Source organism: Panthera pardus, unplaced genomic scaffold (genome assembly GCF_024362965.1).
Source record: "Panthera pardus isolate Hobbes unplaced genomic scaffold, ASM2436296v1 HiC_scaffold_23, whole genome shotgun sequence".
NCBI lineage: Eukaryota > Metazoa > Chordata > Mammalia > Carnivora > Felidae > Panthera > Panthera pardus.
Window position 1 is genome coordinate 1,431,605 of NW_026526799.1, and position 17,198 is coordinate 1,448,802.

General features: G+C 50.7%; 1 protein-coding gene across 7 annotated transcripts in view; it reads left to right on the forward strand.

Annotated features, from left to right (window-relative positions):
- Window positions 1–17,198, forward strand: part of ZFAND6 (zinc finger AN1-type containing 6) — a 73,750-nt gene that overhangs the window by 38,592 nt on the left and 17,960 nt on the right. The window contains exon 1 of one of the 7 annotated variants that reach the window (XM_019460459.1): window positions 740–900. The exons of 5 other annotated variants lie outside the window; for them this stretch is intronic. The gene's annotated coding sequence lies outside the window, so the exon portion shown is untranslated. Of the gene's footprint in view, window positions 1–739; window positions 901–5,437; window positions 5,527–17,198 lie in introns of those variants that run through there. One more of the 7 variants, XM_019460461.1, reaches the window with a different exon arrangement.

The window sequence follows — 17,198 nt, forward strand, 5'->3', positions numbered from 1 at the left end:
TGAAACTGAGTATTTGGACGTTACTTCTCATGGTGTTTCTAACCATGTTGCTAATATAAATAGTAAGTTTACGCCGTGAAATGCTGAAGTATTAACTAAAATTCTCTGTAGAAATTTGAGGCCCATGTTTTATATCCAGGTATTCTAGGACATTTTGATTGAATGCAGTTTTATTTTCCAGACAAGCCTTCTAAAACGCTTGGTAAACCTGTAGCAGAAATGCTGCTATAGAGATGTGCATTGGTCGGTAAACGTGCTGCAGGCTTTTCATAGCAAATGTTAGAAATACGGCTCTTACTTCAGTCGAAACGGGACGCAGAATCTCATTCTCCCCACCCAGGAGGGTCCCAAGGGATATTCTTGGGGCACTGAAGTCATCCCCATTGACTGTCTGTTTGTAAAAGTCGTTCTTCTGTTGCTGGACGTTTATGCTAAATAAATTAAACTTTAGAGACACAAAAATACCTAGTTTTGCTTATTTGGGGGTATAAATGATCGTATAAAAAGTAATCCTTGCCCACCTAACCTGTGGCCAGGTGAAGAAAAATCTGTGTGGTAAAGTTGCGTATTGCTGTATTGCACGTTGGTGTCAAATACCAAGTGAAGTGTTTTTATTAATTTTCCCTCAACACCCTTTTTATGTAGCTATAAGAGTGAAAGCACTTCTTAAAATTTCAGACAATTAAAATGTACACAATTTTAACTGTCTCAACTCTGTTTCATGTTAAATGTGTTACAGGAATGAATCTGAAGTCTGCTGCAGTAAAACACTGAAGGCTTTAAAATGTTTTCTTGCATAAAACTCAAACTTTAAGTAGCTGCTTATGAGGATAGGGAAGGCAGGAAGCTAATGTCTGTCTCAAGATACAGGACAGCTGTTTGCCCATCAGCTTCAACTGTGTGAGTAGACTCAAGCCCATGACCCTGTGTGACCCTGTGTGACCCTGTGTGATGGGGGTAGTCGCTTAAAATGTTTAAATCTGAAGTGTTTGGAGAGACACCGAAGGCAGCATGATGAGACGTTTTTTAGGGTCTGTTTTTTTCTGGTGGGTAAGATACTAAGGGTGGGGTGGGTGGGAGATATTTATTTATAAAATATTTTTGGGAGTAACACTTAATAAGTAAGTATTATTAGTGACCATGCATCTTTTTTTCAGAATTATTTTAAGCATTGGAATCTGCATTACTTAATCGTATTATGGTGAAGCAAAAGGTCAGAATTCTTCAGATTGCTGTTTATTTTGCAATTGATTTCAGCTTTTTAGTATTAATGTTTTTAAGGGACAACCATAGAAATGTATTTTGGAAATACAGCGTTACATATCAATGTAGGAAATTGCTCTTGGGAATAATTTCATAACGTAAATTACAACTAGTAATTTTTGAATAGCTCTGTTTAACTAGAAAGAGCATGTATTTAAAAATAAAGGAACTCTTGGTCCCTAAATGCAGTTGGAAGTCTTTTAGACTTGCCAACTTTGTGTTTTAAAAGTGCTCTGATAATAATGTAAGTACCTGTTGAAGAAAAAACTTCTTAATCAGTCGGAGGCCAGCAGGGATGGGGGCTGATTTTTTTTTTTTCCTACTTTCCCCTAGTTTTGTTTGTGTTCTGTATCGGCCTTTTTCCTCTGCGGATTTAGGAGCAGGACTCTCAACGGGACGACCTCCCCGCTTAGGGGAATGCGTGGTGTGGACGGAAGAGGTGATTAAAATATCAGCCGTTGCTGGAAGCAGAGTGATGAGCGTGTAGACAAAAACGTGTCACGTCTTATTAACCGTTCAGGGAGGCTTCGGGGGAAGGGATGGCATTTGCAGTAAGGCGAATTTACTCTGCCTCTCACCTCACAGATGTTTTGGCTGAAGGAAAGTCACAATCGAGAGTCTCTGGAACCGGTGAGGTGGTTGCGAAGGCGTTACAGAGCCCGCAGAGCGTACCCCGGATGTGGGCACTCGGATGAACGTGGCTGGAGGGCCCGGGGCAGGGAGGAAGGGTGTGTGGTCCGTTCAGAAGCGCGGAACACGCCAGGTCACGGTGTGTCCTTCCCCCTGGCTTGGCCAGTGGATGCGCAGCTGTGGGGGACCCTCCGCGGGTCGTCTGATTCCTGATCTTCCAGAAGCCCTGAAAACTTAACAACCTCCCTGTTCTTAGTGCTGACGCGCGGTAAGGTTCGAGTCTGCAGGCCGAGCCCAGTGCTGCCTCGCGTCTCTTCCCTCCCATCTTCTGAGATGAGTGTCAGAAATAGAGAAAATTCAAGGTGAAGGAGGCCTTTAGAACATCCTCATGAAACTTGGATGTTGAAGACGAGGTTAGGCGGAAAGGACACACATGGGCAAGAGAAGCTTCTGGAGCTTTCTCTGTGTCCTGTCCTTGTGCCCCGGGGCAGGTGGAGGACAGGCCTGAGGGAGGAGTGCTGTGCGGGGGCCAGGGAGCACCCCCCTCCCACCCCACCCCACCCCCCCCCACCCCCCCCCCCCACCCCACCCCCCCCCCACCCCCCCCCACCCCCCGCCTCTGCCTCACGCACCCTCTACCTTGCCTTGTCACCGATCCCGCGCCCACTTCCGGAACAGAGTCCCACCCAGAATGTACACGCAGGTTTCACTTCTTGGGTCGTTGCGTTTTGCAGTAAGCGCGAGCACAGAGCCCCGGGGTTGCGGAGGGCCGCGTAACACGAGTCCGTTAACGCGGTTCGGTACTCTGGCCGAGAGTCTGGCTGCATGGGGTCACATCCTAGCTGTGCCTTCTCGCAGCATGTTTTATTGAGCATGTGATTTGGTCCGTGCCTCAGCGCCTGTCCTCTGTAAACAGACGTTATGATTTGATACGCGATCTCGTGCGGCCAGGTGTCAGCGACACTTGCAGGATATTGTACTGTTAAACTTCGGCTGCTGCTGTAGCGAGGAGGGAGCACCAGGCGGTGTGTTCCAGATCCTCAGTAATAGATTTTAAGGCTTTAGGATTAAGAATTTGGAATCACAGGGCTCCTGGGGGGCTCAGTCGGTTAAGCGTCTGACTCGATTTCAGCTCAGATCATGATATGGTTCGTGACATCCGGCCCGCCTTGGGCTCTGCGCCGACAGCGTGCATGCGGCCTGCTTGCGATTCTGTCTCCCTCTCTCTCTGCCCCTCCCCTGCTCGAGCGCGCGCACGCGCTCTCTCTCTCTCTCTCTCTCTCTCAAAATAAATGAAAGGAAACAAACATGGAATTTGGAAATCACAAAGTAAGGTATTTTCAGGTGGGTGTTGTGGGCAACATTTCTCTAGTAGTAGAATGGGAATCCCTAACTCTCCTGACCTCCTGTGCTGGTCAGCTATAGACACTAGCCCCATTTCAGATTCTCGGTAGCCTGATGTGGCTAGCGTATTTTCTAGGTTTCTAGATTTGAATCAGGTAATGCATTTACATCAAACGTGACCTGCCTGATGACACACACCTCTTACTGTCTAAGAGCACAAAAGATTGGCTCTTGCAGCAAATGTGACTCCACAAAGGAAGAGGGAAGGAAACAAAAATATTTCTTGCAAAATCGCGGTGCAGGTGAGGTATGTTTTCGCTGGGTTTTAGACCATTTACAAGTCCTCACAACTTCTCAAAAATAAAGGTGGGGACGAAAAGCACGTCAGACAGTGTTGCACGTCTTGAGTTCTGTCAGGAGTGACAGCTTCTGGGAGGAAAGTGAGCGTTCTGTACGTTCAGACGCTGGCGGAGTGCGCTCTGATCCAGAAGCCCCTTGGACAGCGGTGCCGTTCCGGGGGGTACGCTCATCTAAGGCTCCAGGGGACCGGGTATCAGTCGGTAGTTCTCGTGTACCGGAGTCCTCTCTGTGCGGGACGAGCCTACTACAGGCCAGAAGTTGTGTGGATTTCAGCCGGATGGTCACTCTTACTGTGTTTAGAGACAGTGCAGGAGCCAGGGCACCAAGAAGTAGAAACGTGACTTTCTGTTCCACGAGAAGTTACCAGCCACCACATTCTACTCGAGGAGCAGAACACATTTGGACAGACACCTGTCCTCACTAAAGAAAGAACACGAGAATGGAAACTCTTACGGAATTGCGAGAAGATTACGGCTTGGTATCTTTTTACGTGTGTGGTGTTGTACCTCTTCCCCACCCCGCCCCCGAGTTTAGATTGGGTCACCGGGTCGGGCGATCGCCCGGGTCCAGCAGGCTCGCCTGGAGGGGTCACCCGTGGTGCCGGCCGAACAGCGGGAGCTGAGGCCTGTGGGTACTACGGAGTGTATCGGAAGGGGTGTGGACAGGGAGGCAGTGACGGGCGGTATGATACTGAGCCCCCCTCACATCCGTGGGGGGGGGGGGGACCCTCGTGTGGCATTTTCACGGAGTGCTCACGAAGACCTAAGTGTGAGGTTTTCTGATGTAATTTGTAATTTAGGGAAGAAGTTTGGAGAACTTCAGACGGAACGATGACCTGTGCGCACTCGGGGCATCTCCCGCCAGAGGCGGAGAGGCCGCCTGATGGGGCTGGCGGCCTGGTTGTGCTCTAGGGCGTCGGTGCTGGTGTCTTCGGCCTTATCCCAGATTGGCTTGCCGTTGGGCATCGTACACTCTTAATCGGGAACTCAGACTGGATTTTCCATATCTGTTTTAGCCATTTAAACTCCTTACTTCAAATGAAGTCTTTCCCAGAAACCTGATCTGTAAGTCCTAAAAGGACCTGTTCTTGAAACGGAGAGGTTTCAGTCTTCCGCCTCCACTTTCTCCCCACCCTCGCCCTCTGCCTCCACCGTCGTTGATTAGAATTCAGCTTGGGGCGCCTGGGTGGCTCAGTCGGTTGAGCGTCCGACTTCAGCTCAGGTCACGATCTCGCGGTCCGTGAGTTTGAGCTCCGCGTCAGGCTCTGGGCTGATGGCTCAGAGCCTGGAGCCTGCTTCCGATTCTGTGTCTCCCTCTCTGTCTGCCCCTCCCCCGTTCATGCTCTGTCTCTCTCTCTCTCAAAAATAAATAAATGTTAAAAAAAAAAATTAAAAAAAGAAAAAGAATTCAGCTCTGAGAAGGATTGTCTGAATGGTTAGCGCGACGGGAAGATGCTTACCACGCACCCCCTTAGGTGCTTTCCGATTTTAGCTTTGACTGGCTGTTCACTGAAGCTGGCCACGATACTGCTGCTTATAATGAAAGGCGGTACCGGTAAACGACCCCAGAAACTAGCATTTTACTTTCAGATCTTGTCGGTCCTTTCGCATCGTGCTCTGCTCCTGAAACTATGGGAACAGCTCTTCCGTCATCCGAGTCCAGATGATCTGTACTTACGGGTAATTGAGTTTGTTTTTTTTCTGGGTACATTACCTCTTTACCAGTCCTGCCCTTCTGTGCATTATTAGCTACTAGGAGGAATAGAGCCAAGTGATGCCTTCTCGTTTGCAAATAAGCCCTTATGGACATGTGTTCTGTTTGTCGACAGCATACCAGACCTCTCCTCGTTTTTCTGCCATTTCTCCTTCTAATGTTGTCACACAGCCGTACCGGTAAAGTCTCCTGCAGTCCCTTTGAGAACAACAGGAGGTATGTAACGGGGTGGTTAGGGAGGTGTTCGCGAACCGCACCTGCTAAGCCTTCCTTCCCGTCCCTGTTGCCTGCGGACTGCCACTCGGGCTCCTCAGCCTGGCCGCGGAGGCGCTGCGGGTGAGGGTCCTGGTGGGAGTCTGCTCCCACCTTGCTGTATCCCAGGCGCACGGGGTTCGCCGCCCTGGTGAGACCACATACTGGCCTTTAACCTGCCCTCCCACCCCTCCCTCCCCCGGTCAATATGAAGTACACGCGCTTAGCAGGTTCTTTATTGGCAGTTATCTGGAATAAGCAGTGTGTCCTGTCGTGAACTTTTGAGAGGGGCATTTGGAAACCGTCCCCTCACACTTTTAGTCCCGAAGGTCTTATGGCCCCCGTCGGAAGTGACACGTATTCGGAGACGTGCTCGCGGGCAGGCGCGGTCTGTGGACAGGGGGCCTCCCAGGTGTCCGGCCTCTGCTGCCGCGGCAGGGACAGAGTCGGGTTTAGGACTGCGGCCTCTGCGCCTTCGGTGGGGTTCCGGCCGCCCCGTGGCGCTCCCTCTCCGTGTGAACTGCGGGTGTTTGACCTGAAAAAGCCACCGGGGCGGAGATTTCTGTGCCTTTATGGGTCAGGAAGTGTTTGGCAGTCGTCTCGCTTGATCCTCCCGAGTCCCGTAAATTAGAAGAGACACGTTATCGCTGAATTTTAATACGAGGAACCAGAGGCTGACCATTTATCTTAAGTCGAAGGTGGCAGAATCGGAACCAGCTTGAAGATCAAGCCCGACGTGTGTTGTTCCCACTGCGCCCCCGTGTCCCTGCGGCTCTGCTGGGGCCCACAGTTGTGCCTCTTTCCGCGATAGCACTTGTTACCCTTCTCCCCAGGGTGTTACGCTTGCGCCAAAAAAGAAGTCAACTTCTGGAATACCTTGCAGTTATCTTGGCCATCTATTTTTTTAATGCCCCTGTGAAAGTCGAGTCCCCAAACTGTATTTTTGGTGCCGCTTGTTAGCATTTTGTGTTTTTGTGCCAAGAGGACCGATGTAGTTTTGGGGTTAGATGTGCTGTCTTTGCAGATAGGTGAAAGTCACACATTAATATTCCTGTCCTTCTACGTCTGTTGATCCTTGAGAGCAGAGCTGTATCATAACTTCTGTCTTTTACAGTGCGCAGGGGATCGGTCAGCACCATAATCAGTGTATCAAACAAGGCACCCTTGCCGGGAGATAAAACTGACTCTGTTGAATACTTTTGCTATGTATTTCCTGATAATATTTCAACTACAACATTTTGGAAATCATTCATTCGCTCCCCCAACATCTATTTCAGTACTTGTTGCTATGTGCCTGGCATTGGATCCAGAACTGGGATTGGCAAGTTGTGGCCCACTGGCCAGACAAACCCACTTTGGCCACCTCTTTTTGTAAATACAAGTTTTATTGGAACGCAGCTCTGCCCGTCCATTTTTTCCCCCAGGATTAGACAATCTGACTTCAATAATAAAGATACATTTGGGGTACATTGGTGCTTAAGAAAACAACACATTCATTTTTGACATCGTTTACCATGAAAGAATTAAAAAAGCATTGGACCTTTTAGAAATAACTGGATTCTTGTTTCAGTTCTTCCACGTCATCCATCCATCCATCCATCCGTCCGTTCGTTCGTCAACCAACACAACTGCCTTCTGTTTGCTGGGCCCTGTGTCAGTCACTGTGGGATCATGACTCTGCCTTTGCAGAACAAGTGTAAAGGACAAGCCGTTAGACAAACCACCGAGGATAGCACAGAGTGCAAAGTACGGTGAAAAGTACGTACGGGGTGGCACAGCAGTACCCAGGAGAGGGGTCAAAATCCGATGGAAGAGACAGAGGGGTCACGGAAGGCTTCTTAGAATAGTAATCTTGATAGGGATCCACGAGGATAAGTAGAGACAAAATGTGCAAAAACTAGGGGGTGTGGAGTGAGTGGAAGGAAGGGTATTTTAGGCAGAATGAGCAGCCCCGGTGAAGGCATGGAAGGATGGAAAGTACCTACTGACATTGTTGCCGTTGTTTTTGTTTTTGTATCGCTTCTCATTTCTGAACTTGAGGAACATGCCACCTTTTTAACAGAAGAAAGTGTAACCAGTAAACTATTCAGAGGAAACACAGAGGCAGAGAGAGTAAGCCTCTCATCCGCAGCCCTGCCTCACCCCTCCCCAGAGGTCAGCGCTGTCCGGGTGCCCTGGAGCCCTCGTAGCCCTTTTCGGTGTATCCGCAGACAAGTCTGTTTGTAAACGCAGCTCATTTTCCTTCCTTTTGCCTGTGAACTTCTGCAGCGCTGGTCCTCACCCACCGAGGCTGCGGTGACGGCCCGCGTCGCTACGGACGCGCGTTTGCACGCACGAGCGGCGAGTATCCGAGCGCGGGACTTTCTGCGTCGAAGGGTGCTGTCTATTTTCTCTTTTAATAGCCAGTCAAGTCTCCTGCCAAGCAAACTCGCGGGTGCCCGTTTCATGCCGTCCGTCCGAGGCTTTCGCGCTCGCACGCCCGTTCGTTTTGATGACGACTGTGGCTTCTTTCTCACGACCAGAGTGGCGGTGAGCAGCCGTGACCCTCCACCACGCGGCGCACAAAACCCGGGTTATTCATGCCTCGGCCCTTTAGAAAAAATCGTTTGCCAACCCCTAATCCACAGTGCTGGGAATATATTCCTGAAGAAACAAGATAATTGTCTCGTGTATTTAGTGGTTTTTCCTTTTTAGGTTACTTACTCTCCGTCCTTACAGACCGTGTTATTCACTCGCCGTTCTTGGTTAATTCCTGTCGAAGGTCGGTGTCGACGATCACAGGTCGCCGTCAGTTCTTTCCCTCTGAACGTGTGTAGGTTCGCGTCCTTAGTAGGCCTGTCCCCGAGAAGAGACACCGGGTGGGAGCGGTGTGCCCAGGCTGTGTCCCCGGCGCACCTGAACCGGGGTGTGGGTGGGAAGCTAGGACGAGGACGACTTCGCTGTGGTGCCAGTGTGTCAGAATAAGCCCACGAGGAAGAGTAAAGTGACGTGTCCTCAGTATCAAGGTTTCATAAAATTAGTAATTTTATTGCTTCGCCAAGAACAGTCGTAAGTGAAAGCGGCTTTATTTATTTTTGGGCGGAGAGCTCCTCAGTGAAGAACACGGTGACGTCTCGTACAGTGTGGCTCCTGCTGTCCTGCTGGGGCTCCAGCTGTCTGGCCCTCCGTCGCTTTTATACCCCCGGTCAGCCTGGTAGCAGAGGCGGACCACCGGCTCACGCGTGACCTCCTGGGCCTCTGAGAGGGTCTCCGACGTCCCCACGGGTCCAGAGGGAAGCTTTGGGAGCTACTGATAGAGAGCATGGCCTGTAGCCGGGTTGCTTCGGGCAGCTCAGCTCCGTCACCCAATAGCTGTGTGACCTCCACAGCAGTTGACTTCACCCGGACTCCGTGCCTCCGTGTTCTCATCTGTGAAACGAGGGCGGCGACAATACCCACTTCACGGAACCGTCGTGAGTTGACGTTCACCCGGTCCTCACAACGGGGTTCGGTGCATGAAGCACTATGGAAATAGCGTTAAATACGATCGAATAGTAAAACCAGTTATGCTCCCATAAAAAGTGCCGTACAGAGTTTCAGCGGAAAAGAAGTGATTTGAATTTGGAGGTTGACCATATGACACGGAAGAAATCAGGGGGAGATTCATTTACAAATGCTGGATGTTAAATTGGAGATTTGCTTTGGGAAGAGTGTCCTTAAAAGGGGCTGAGACAGAGGACGAAGCCGGGTCCGCATGATTGAATCATAAGCTTCTGGGTCAAAGAATTAAAAAAAAAAACCGGCCGTGCAGGTGGATCTTGCGTATCTAGATCTTAGTTTTGAGAAGAAAAGTGAATGAAAAGCCATGAATGTGGGACCCAGTGGGAAAATATGAATGCCCCCCCTCCGCCTTTGCAGCCAAGAGTGTTGAGCTGCCTTGTGCAAACAGCTCTGTCTTGATTCTTTAAGGTGTGCGACACAGAGCTAGGCCGGTTTGAAAACATAAAATTGACTGCAGCAGAAGTTTAAGTATAAAGTTACTTCGCTTGGTGTGTAGACGTAAGTGTGAAGCCCTCTCTGAGTGAACGGAATCGGGAGACACATCCACGAGCTTAGAGCGCGAGGCCAGCCATCTTTGTTTGGTGCACCAACTGCACAGCCCTGTGTCGTGCCCCCTGCTGGCGGACCTAGGTCTCTTCTCAAACAGCAAATTCGTTTTTTTTAAAAAGAGTCCATTCCAGCTTCTTGCCTTGGGGTGAACACCTGAGCGCTGCAGGTTGTGTGCTGGCAAGGTGGCAGGGCCATGCCTTTCTTGCAGGCATCCGACAAATACTGAATGCCTGCCCTGTGCCGAGGGTATTTTCACAGCAGTGAACAGAATGGACGAAACCCCTGCCATGACTGAGATGTCATTGTAGTAGAGGGAATACAGACAAGATAAGTGTAATTCGACAGTAGATTGAGATTGAAATTAAGAGCGTTGAAGAAAAAACTGGAAAGGATGATAAAGGATGCCGGGACAGTTTTAAATAGGACGGTAATGGGCGTCCTCCCTGCAGGGGTGCCACCGGGACAGACCTGAGGGAGCTGAGGCAGCCTGGTCCTCAGGCTGTCCGGGGGGTGGGCGTTGCAAGCATGGAGTCCTGGAGAAGGGACAGACCTGGCCGGAGAGGAGATCGGATCACGGGGGACCGGATTGTGAAGAGCCGTTGTCATGGTGAGGAGTTAGGCTCTTACTCTTGGTGAGTGGAAAGCTATTGGAGGATTTCGAGGCGGCAGGCAGCGTGATTTGCTTCAGACCTGACGTGGTCACGGCCACTCTGTTGGAGATAGACCGTCGGAGGACAAGAACCGAAGGGGCTTCTGTACGAGGAACTCTACCAGCCGTCAATTTCCGCCTTACAGATTACCTCGAATCTCAAGGCTTGAAGCAACAGACGCATTTTTCCACACCATTTCTGTCGGGGTACGTGAGCAGCGGAGCCGAGTGGTCCTGGGTCCGTGTCTCGTGAGGTTGCGGTCTGCGTGTCTGCCAAGGCCACAGTCATCTGAAGACTTGAGCGGGGCCGAAGGATTGGCCTCCCAGTCCATTCACACAGCTCTTGGCCAGAAGCGTCAGTTACTCGGCACCGGGCCCGTCCTCATCGCATGGTGGCCGGCTTGCCCGGCGAGTGACCGAGGAGGAGGGAGCATCTTTTATGAGCAGGTCGGAGGGGTGTAGCATCGCGTCCACGTCCAGGTCGGCGCTGACCAGTGTGGGAGGGAGCCGCAGAGGGCCTGACTTCAGGAGGCCTGGGCATCGCGGGGGCCGCCTTGGGGGCTGCTGGCAAACAAGTAGAAGATGAGAGTTTTTGTTTTTTTTTAATGTTTTTCTTTATTTTTGAAGGAGCGAGAGAGACAGAGCATGAGTGGGGGAGGAACAGAGAGAGAGGGAGACACAGAATTTGAGGCAGGCTCCAGGCTCTAACCTGTCAGCACAGAGCTGGATGTGGGGCTCGAACCCACGAACCGTGACATCGTGACCTGAGCCGAAGTCAGACTTTTAACCGACGGGGCCGCCCAGGCGCCCCTAGAAAATCGGAGTTTTAGAGGATGCCACTCGGGGTCACTTTTCACAAGTCACATGTGCAGGAGTGTCTGACGAGGTGTGCAAGAGCTTCACGAACGCAACACACACTGGAAACTTGAAGGAGACCTAAGTTAATTGAGGCACGTGCTGTGCTTGTACGTCTGTAGGTTCAATATGATCCTCTTGGGTCATCTTTTTGTTTAATAGAAATTGGCAAACTGAATCTAAAATTTGTATGGAAACGCAAAGAAGCCACGAATAAGCAGCATAGTCTTGAGAGGAAATAAACTGACACCGGACACCCGAACCCGAGCTAACCCCAGATTCCTGAGGTCCGTAGTCCTTTCCAACAGGATAGGCAAATAGCCGAGTGGGCGAGGAGTGAGGGTCCAGGAGAGGGACGTCTGCACCTGGTGTCCAGCGCGTGGACAGAGGTGAGGCCGTGGTGCAGTAACAGTCTCTTTAGCAAATGATTCTGGACTAATTGCATATCCACGTGCGGAAGAACGCGAACGTGAATCCCTACCTCCTTCCATGCAAACACCCCGACTCCGGGTGAATTCCACATCCCCGTGTGAGCAGTGAGGTCACAATGTGGACAAGAGACGTAGAAGACGTTCCCACGACCGAAGTCACAATGTGGACAAGAGACACAGAAGACATCCCCATGACCGAGGTTCAGGCAAAGATTTATCGAATAACTAAACAGAAACGACAGGAAAAGTTTATCAGATTAGTTAACGATCAGCCCAGTAGCAAGGATGCACAAAAACCTTTACTAGACCCTTCACACGAGAGGACACCCGGATGGCCGGGAAGCACATGCACGTGAGCTCAGCTGCCGTAGTCTTCACGGCCGTGGAGATGACAAGAGGGCAGGGACACGTCACCGCACGCCCGTGGGAGCACTTCCACTAGAAAGGCAGATGTATGGATTCTTAGGAGGCTTAGAAACCCTGAGAGTTTATTCTCGAGGTTCTGCAGGCCCGGAGTCCGATATCCAGGGGTTGGCAGCACCCTGTCGGGAAGCCCCGGGAGAGGCCGTTTTCCTCGTGTCCAGATTCTGGTGGCTATGTGTGTTCCGTGGCTTAGGGCCACGTGGCTCCAGTCTCTGCCTGTCTTTCCATGCCCTTCTCCTCCGCGTGCTTCTCTCTTGTGAGATGTGACTGCATTTTAGGTCCACCAAGGTAAGCCAGGATAAGGCCCTCGTGCCGTCAGGTAGTATTAACAGGTTCCAGGGATCAGGACAGAGACGTGTCTTCGGGGCCACCGTTGAGCCCGGTACAGCAGACAGTGCTACCTGGTGGTCAGATACGGAGTAACCGAATGCTCGTCTGTTGCCAGGAGAGCGGAAATCTGTACGGCCGCTCTGGGAAGCTGGTAGTAACCCGCTAAACATGAACGTGCGTGCAGGTTGCCCCGCGATCCAAGAGTGAGCGTTCCTGTGAAACCTTCTGGAAGCTGAAATAGGCTAAGAAAGAAGCGGTTACCGTTAATTTACATGGAAGACTTTCTGAACGTTCCCAGACCCAGGAAGTGAGGTCGCTTAGGCTGACTGCTGACACGTGCACAGAATAAACCAAGACGAAGCACAGATGTGTGCAGACGCAGATCAAAGCCGGGACGGCTCGATGCCCGGGTGCCGAGTGTGGTCCCGGGGGGAGGGGGTGGGTGCCGCTCCGGCCGCGGGATGCGCGCTGCCTCTGAAACAGCTTGCTGCAAAGTAAGCACTCGGCACTATTTCCACTTTTTGCCTTTTTCCGTAAAAGCCAAAAGTCGTCTTCGGATTTCTCAAAGCAGGTACTAATGTAGATCTTTGGTGAAATCCAGGGACAGAACACAGCCCTGCGGAAAGCAGGGGATACTTGTGTGCCCGTGACCCAGCCCTGCCACTCCTCGTATAGACACTCGGCAGAAATGCGTATGCTTGTTGATCGGAAGACACATCCAGTAATGTTCAAAACCGCAATATTCGTCCTACTCAAACTGGAAAGTTCCCAAATTCCCGTCAGCATTAGAATGAATAGCGAGCGGTTTGTTCGTACAAATGTTCTAGAGAGAGCCGTGAGAGTGAAGACTGCAGTCAGGCACGTTGGCCTGGTTGCATTTCAAAACCAGTTTGAGAGAAGCCAGACGACACCGTGCGTGTGCACTGTGTGAGTGCGTCCGTGAAAGCCGGAGGGCGGGGAGGCACGCCGGGGTCTTAGAAGTCCGCACGGGGACTTGGGAGAAAGGGTGATAACAGGTGAGGGGTGTGAGGCAGCTCTGGGGGCTACTGCCGATGTTCTGTTTCTAAACGGGGTGCTGGTTACACAGTGTTCAGTCTGTGAAAATTTAGGCTTTACACTTGGGAAGTGTATATTTTTATAATAAAGAATGGGAACTGTTGGCTTTTTTCTGTAGGTTTCTTTATAGGACGTCGCGATTGAACTAAGGGAATACTTTTCATTTTGATAGACATTGACTCTTCTCTTTAATTTGAGAGTTTTATTAGTAGGACAACATTCCGTACTGGATTCCAACATCCCTAAGAACTTTGAGTTGCCAGTGACAGAAACCCAGATCAAACCACAGCAAAACCAGAGTCCGTCTCACGTAACTGGGGGGTCTGAGAGGTGGAGTGGTCCTCAGCAAGATGGGTCCAGGAGTTCTTGGCTCCCCCCTCCCCCTTCCCTGTTGTGCCTTTGTTTACCATTTTAATTGTCACGTGGCCACTCGCTGTGGCGAAGGTGGCCCCTGGTAGCGCCCCGGTTTACCCTGAACTGTCTCCCACGGCTGGTCATCCTGGAGCAAAGTCTGCCTCTTTCCCAGCAGCACCTGTAAAATCCTGGGACTACAGCCGGCCCTGCTGGGGTCGCGTGCCCCCCTCTGAGACCCGTCTGGCCCCGGGGAGGAGCCCTTAGGCCTACCCAGAGCAAATTCAGTGTTCCTCCCACGTGGAGGAAGGTTCTGTGGTCTGAGGAGTGAGGAAAGAAATGTGCTAGGCGGACCTGTGTCAAGAGTACGGTTATCTCCCCAGTTATCAGCTTCTAGGTGTTCCCGTACCGGGGATTTATTTAGCCGTGGTGAGTAGAAGGCACCGTGCTGAATAGAGGCGGGTTTGCAGCAAGAACATTCCTGTCATTTCTCACGGCATCGCTGCACTTCTCCGCATAAACACACCTGAGCATGCAGGCGTGGATGAGGGCCTGCCTTTTCTAGTCCTTTCTTCTTCCTGGGTGGTGAGCGTGGGTTTCATTAAGAGATGAGGCTTCAGCAAGAGCACGTAGTACTTAAAATTTGCATGAGTGTGGATTAGAGAGTGCCACGGTTCGTGGAGTACCTCTGCTGGAGTCCCAGACCTGCCTCGCTCCCCCCACCCCTGCCCCCCTGCATCATCTGTAGCGTTGACCACACGAGAGTCATTTGTTCATCTAATCGAGCAGTTGACAGATGTGCTTGTCACCTGCTTCTGTTTGGCCCGCGAGCGAGCTGTGAATGGTTTTTGTAGTGTAAGTGGTTGGGGGAAAAGAATCAAAAGAGTAACACTTTGTGATGTGGAAATTCTAGGAGATTCGAATTTTTGTGGACCTAAGGACAGTTTTTTTGAAACCCAGGCATGCTCGCGGGCTTACGTATTGTCCTGACGGCGGCACAGGTGAATGGTTGTGTGGGGACAGTGTGTCTGTGGAGCCTGTCTGGTCACGGACAGGGAGTTTGACAGCCCTTGACGCAGGGAACAGGGGACTGCTGTCCAGACAGCTCCAGAGTGTCCTCGGTCCAGTAGGAACCCCAGTCCAAAGCCCCTGTACCTGGTCAGAGCGAGTGGCATTCCTCCCAGGTATTTCGTATCAGGTCATGCTTTCTGATCTCCTTGCTTCATGAACCTTCCTGGGTTTTGTTTTTGTTTTGTTTTGTTTTGTTTTGTTTTTTTCGTCTCTGCAAAGGTTCTTGACCCCCCCCCCCCCCCCCCCCCCCAGAGCACAGATAAATTGCCCATTTGATAGCTGGTAGGTCTGCGTGCTCACAGCTCTGGCAAAGTACCACATGCCTCAAGAAGTCCTCACCGCGAGCACCCATGCCAGGATACGTGTTCTTCTGTTGATCAATTATTACTAAAACAGAAAAACAAAAAATACGTAATCTAGCATAAATCTACTTTGCCCTTTTCTGGAATCTTTGTTTGATACAATTGCAAAGACAGCCAATTCTGAGTGGTATTCCAGTGGTTCAGAAGGCAGAGGGTAGGGGGAAACCTTCTCTTAGCACTTGGTGCCTGTAGTACGGCTCAAAGTTTAGTGTGCATTCGTACGTAATCCCACATTCTCTGTCTTAATTTTCTTCTAAAGGTAATAGTAAAGATCCCCAGTTGAAAAGGTCAAAGTGCTTACCTAGGAATTAAAAACTCTCATGCTCGTAAGGCTCATCAGGTAACGGCAAGGGAAGGTGGTCTCGCATTGAGAGCGCAGGCTCTGGGGGGGGGCTCCTGGCCGGTGGGTTTTAATTTGGGGGACACGAGTCCACTGTTGTCGGGTCTTGCTATTTTTTGAGAGAAATCGGAAGTCTGGAATTTTTATGTGACACCCCCAATTTTTTATTTTAAGTAGGCTCCCTCCGCCCAACGTGGGGCTTGAACTCACGACACTGAGATTAAGAGTCACATGCTCTACTGACTGAGCCAGCCAGGCGCCCCACATCCCCTAATTTTCTAATACATGTAACTGTAAGAAAATTAATATGTGCTAGCAAACCAGACATGGCCGTGGGTCAGATTTAACGCATTTACCAGTTCACAGCTTCTGTGAACAAACTCCTCATTATGAGTTACGTCTCCAACCTATTTCTTTCAGGAGGAGGGTGAAAACAAGGAAATGAGGAAATGAACCTGTGTTGTATCACTGGCTTGGACCCCGACTGGTCATTGTTGCTGCATGACTCTTTCAGTATATAAATCAGGAGGACTCCGGTGTCAAACATTTTTCGTCTCTGTTTTCTCCCCCTTTCAATGGAAAATAACCATTTTTTGCCTGATGTGAATACTTCCAACAGTCATGGAATGTCTTGATTGGAGAAAATATTTTGTGGGATTCGTATTCGGCGTGAAGGGGGTTTGAAGAAGAAACTGCAGCTTAGCGGGGAGGTGGTGTGTGGGCCGTAAGGCACAAGGGCCCCCAAAGGGTGGGCGCTGCCGCAGAGAGGGGCAGAGGAGGATTGGGGTGGGCGGAGGCGGACCCAGAAGAAGTAGGATTAGAGCCGGTTCCGGAGACCAGTAAAGGTTGATGGAGGCAGAGGGCAGAAGCAGGCGGCGCTCACCAGGAAAGCAGCAGTGTGGCCAGAGTGACGGGGCTGGGCTCCCGGGGTCAGAGCCTGGGTGGAACTTCGGTGCCCGGCGCTGCGGGCGCCGCCTGTCTTCCCGCGCACTCGCGCGTCCTTAACCGGCTCGCGCACTGTGCACACCTGCTGGGCAGTCAGACTCGGAGGAGTTCAGTGACACAAGGCCCTTGTTCCAGGGAGACCGGGCTGCCGGGGGGGCCAATCACACCACGCTCGCACGCCGGGTCTCGTGCCCCTCTCCGGACACTTCTACGGTCACTAAGTCAGAAGGAATGTGATGGGAACTGGGTGATGCCGGAGAATTGAAATAAATGGGCTGGGCAGAGGGGCAGCAAAACTGAAAGAAAAAACTGTTAAAGTAGCCCGACTGTGAAGTGATGAGAATCAGAATTTAGAATGGGAAAGAAAAGCGCACGGGTCATTGCAAAATGAAAATTATCTGAACCCGACTCCAACTCCGGGGCACGAAGCAGAGGAAAGGAAGTTTAATCGACGCATTTGCAGTTAAGATGGAGACTGTGTTGCATCCGTTCACTGCACTTCTTTTGTCAGAATTGTAATAATTGGTCACGAATTTTCTTGCAGTCTTAAAACATTTGATCTTGAATTTTTTATGCCAGTCAAAATTTCCTAGGTAAAAAGAAACGGAAAACAAATTTTCTCAAGAGCTTGGTAGGTCAGGCTAATTAAAGCTGCATAGCATCTTAAGGTTGAATAGTGACTAAAAATTTAAATTATCTCTGAATGAAAAGAATTCACGAACACTCAGAGAGTT